A 4540-nucleotide genomic window follows, 5' to 3' on the forward strand; every position below is an offset into this window, starting at 1 on the left:
CACCCTCCCCCCTTCTCCCTTCCCCCTTCAGTGGGGGTCCCCATTGGGCTGCCTCCTGCACGCCGGACCCTGCTGACACGGCATCTACCAGAGCCCAACAGCGCCACCTGCCGACCATCAGAGAGCAACTGCAACCTTTGCTCCTCCAGAGCCCAACGGTACCCCCTGCTGGCTGTGAGTGAAACACTGTAGCCCCTGCCTCACGAGGCGCCAGCACCCCCTGCTGGTCGTGGTTATAACTGTGATGAAAGGCAAAAAAGTACCTAATTGTTTTTGATGGGAGTTTGGGTGCAGGACTGTTGCTTGTTTTCTTTTGTTGTGTTACCTATACATATATATTCTTTAGTAAAGAACTGTTATTTTTCTTTTCCACATCTTTTCAACTGGAACCTAATAATTTCGAAGTTATAATTACTTAGAGGGAGGAGCTTGGTTTTTCTCATATCTCACCCTCCTTAGTAAACACTTCTGTCTTGGCAAACTAAGACAACATGAAGGAGATTCCTCCCTGAATTTAGTTTGAGAGTCCACATAGGATTTCATATGATTATGAAATCAAATTTATCTACCTTAAATTTGTCTCCAAAATGTTTTGTAAAATTGACTAATACTTGATATGTTGAACAAGGAATATGTGAAATGCTGAACTTCACCAAAGAAGAATCCTGTATTAAGAAGTATGAGAGAGAGTGAAGTGGCCAACTAATCTGTGGAACTGCAACAAAAAGACTGGTTTTATGAACCCTCCCCAAGACCCTAGTTCGCATCTTGCCTGCAATCTTTGAGACAAACTGGTAACGTCATTGGTGGGATGATTTGTTTAGATTGTTCTTAGCTGTAACAAATACCCTGACTTGCTTTAATGTGATACACTGTTATTGTGATGCAGCTGTTTTGTTGGTGTTCATTATAGGCACATATATATGTGAGTGTATCTAACCCAACACATGAGGATGTCAAGATCAAATAACCAATTGGATATTAACTGATTTTTATCACTATTTTGTTATGATAACATACGCATATACAGAGGACACTTTTATAGCATGAAGGCAAGAGGTACCTCCACTACTACTTCATGAGGTAAGAATGACTGACTGCAGTCAAGGTGCAGACTGTGGCAGGATGGCCTGCCCCGATGGGGCCTGGAATCCATTCAGAAAATGCAAATTCTCTGTGATGAGCTACTGGTAATGCCAGGGTGCTCTTTGGTGTTGCACCAAACTCCTGACACACCCTGCTTTTGATAAACTCCTAACTGGCCTATACATTTGTGACTGGCAGCCAGTCACTTTAAAAGTCCAGTCCCTCTCATACAGCCAAGACGTGGGGACAACATTAGTCCTTATGATCCAGATATTCACATAAGGGGAAAATTGACTTGGAAAATTATTTAATGGTTTTAGGCTCTACTTTGCAGAAACTATAGACATTCATCGTGACATCCAGACCCATAGGATTGGACACTCCTGCTCATCTGTTCCAGCCTGGAGACTGGGTCTATGTTAAATGATGGGACAACGACCCCCTGCAAGCTAAGTGGAAAGGTCCATTTCAAGTTCTACTGACCATCCTCACTGTGGTCAAGGTTGGTGGCAAAGGACCCTGGATTCACTACTCCAGAGTTAAGAAGGTCCCTGCTCCTTGGACAGTGGAACAACATGGACCGTTGCAGAAAAAGAAAAATGTTGTTTAAACTACTCTTTCTGTGTGTATTGCCAGTAACCATGAATCAAGTTTGGAACCAGAATTTACATTTGACTCTAGTCCAAAATGTATCCAATATTCTTCATAAAAACGACTGTTGGATTTGTACCCAAATGCCAACAATTGGTGAGGATAAAAGCTGGCCTTTGATTGGTATCTTAATGAATGAGACAAACTTTGGTGAGGGCCCTGAACTCCAGGACCGCTTAGGAATTTTCTCATCTGGAAGATGGGAACAGGTCACTAAGACCTACCTACCCATAGCCCTGAGCAGCTTAATTCCTAATCAAGAAAGCTACACAGTTCCCTGCATAATTGGTAATGCCACGGAAAAGGTCATTCTCCCTTCATATTGTCATAAAACTAACTCCAGAATAAGTTTAACACCAATTGTTTTTCTTATGTAGATCCAAGTGGAAGAATTACTATGGATCATGCCGAAATTTGGAAGCAAACTCAAATTCTACATCAGATAACCCTGGAAGATACCTCTTTGGGTTTCGGAGATATCTTCCACAAACTTACTTCATGGTTACCAAATTGGACCTGGATAAAACAGTTGTTCATAATAATTGTATATATATCATTAGTGTTTGCATGATGGTTTGCTTTATGGTTCAGTGTTGCAGTAGTTGTTTGTCTTTATGGTTCATAATTAGGTATAAATAGTAAAGACTTAACAGGATGAAATCCTTATCAGTCTCTAAGGGGGGATATAATGCCTGGAAATCTATATTATATAAGATTTTAGTATAACTCATTAGTACTTTTAGTTTGCTAAGCACCTTTGTACTAAATTTCTAAAATGCTGTTTAACATTCCTTGTCAAGAATTTCAACGGACAAAATATTTTAGCAAGGAGAAGAACATCTTATCTGTAGAAACGTACTCAGAATGAGACATAACAGGGTCACATCACTTGATATAACCAGTCAAAACTACTCAGAAACCTTGAAGCTGTTCCAAGGAGGACAGAGATAATGAGGAAGAGGAAGATGAAGGGGTGGTCATTTTGAGACCACCAACTCAAATTCGGGAGGCGTGCTTGAGGTGGGACGAGGGCAGTACGATGGGAGGGATGGTTTTGGGGATGGGTCTAACCAATGAGGTAATGTCCAAATATTGAAATTAAAAACTGTATATTGTAATTAATGGTAGTATAAAATTGTAAAGGCCTATACCATCAGTGTGTGCAATATATTTTTGTGCACCTATGGTGCTGCAATTATAGAACTGCTTTTTACCTTTCTATACTCAAAATTGTCCAGAGAATTATTTCTCCAGTTTAGGGTAACAATATTCAAAAGCCATCTGGACATGGTCCTGGGCAACTGGTTCTAAGTGGCCCTACCTGAGCAGGGGGGTTGGACCAAATGACCTCCACAGGTCCCTTGCAACCTCAAACATTCAGTGATTCACAGAATGAATCACAGAATGGGTAAGGTTGGAAGGGACCACAGTGGGTCATCTGGTCCAACCCCCCAGCTCATGTAGGGTCATCCTAGAGCACATTGCACAGGATTGCATCCAGACAGTTCCAGTGAGGGAGACTCCACAACCTCCCTGGGCAATCTGTTCCAGTGTGCAGTCACATGCACAGTAAAGAAGTTCTTCATATTCAGGTGATTCTCTGAATTTGCCTCAGAGTAAAGGTCAGTCTCTACATGAGTTTTCACCACTAGTCACCTCCCTGAGACTGACTGCCTGCAGAGCCAGATGCAACAGACCTCTGAGAAGCAGCGTGTAGCTGGGGATGTCTTGGGAAGATGGATTGTACGCATTCACAATGGTTAGGTGTTTTTTCCCCATCTTTCTCTCAGTCTGGTGGAATGACAGGGTTCATAGTTCCAAAAGTACTTTTTGAGTATAAGCCAGAAAAATGTGTTAATGCCTCATAAATTCACGGTTTAATGAAATAAATGATACAAAGCATTTGCTCCAATTATGAACACTGATAAATTAGTTCAGAAAAAAATGGCCAGATGGGACTGTTGAAGGGTGAATGGGTGTCATGGGTTTACTTGTTCTAAAAAATCTAACAGGAATTTTCTTTCCCCTGCTGCAATGTGCAGGAGGGATGTTGAATGGGGAGGACAGTTCTTTTGCCTTGGGTGATTGACCTACACAAAGGAGCTGGTTGGCAGAACTACATTCCAGGCTGATGGCCCTCTCTAAGGCCTGTGTGTGTGGGGGAGGGGGGAGGGGGGTGAGGAATTTTTCTCCCCTCCTCGGAAAGGGGCACTTCACTTTTTGCCTTAACGGAGACAAGGTGTGTACGTGTGTTGGAAAAGCTATGAGACCGTTTTACTCTCGACCTGGTTGCTCTCCAGCCTCAGCTTGCCTAGGCGTTGCTCTGTCTCCAGCCCAAATCTGCTCAGATTTCATCGGAGAGTTTGTGCTCATCGACGAAAGGGGGAGTTCAGCCACAGACAGCGTGAGTTTAGTGGAAAAGAAACCACCTTTCTTTCCCCTTTTCCCCTTCCCCTCCTCGGTGCGGGGGGAAATCTCCATTTTTGGCTTCTCCTGCGATCGGGGGCCCCACATGGAGACTACCAGAGCCCAACAGTGCCCCCTGCCGACCAATACTGAGCAACTGCAGGCTCTGTTCCTCCAGTGATCCAACAGCGCCCCCTGCTGACCAAAAGGGAGAACTGCAGGCTCTGTACCTCCAGTGATCCAACAGCGCCCCCTGCCAACCATGATTAGAATCGCACTAGAGGAAAAAGAAGTATCAAACTGTTTCCTTTTTGAAGGGGACTTTTTGGGTCCAGGAGTATTTTTTAGTTGTTTTTGTTCTTTTCCTGTTTTTACCAATACACATATATCCTTTAAT

The sequence above is a fragment of the Corapipo altera genome, unplaced genomic scaffold (assembly GCF_003945725.1).
Source record: "Corapipo altera isolate COAL_440 unplaced genomic scaffold, ASM394572v1 60864, whole genome shotgun sequence".
Lineage (NCBI taxonomy): Eukaryota > Metazoa > Chordata > Aves > Passeriformes > Pipridae > Corapipo > Corapipo altera.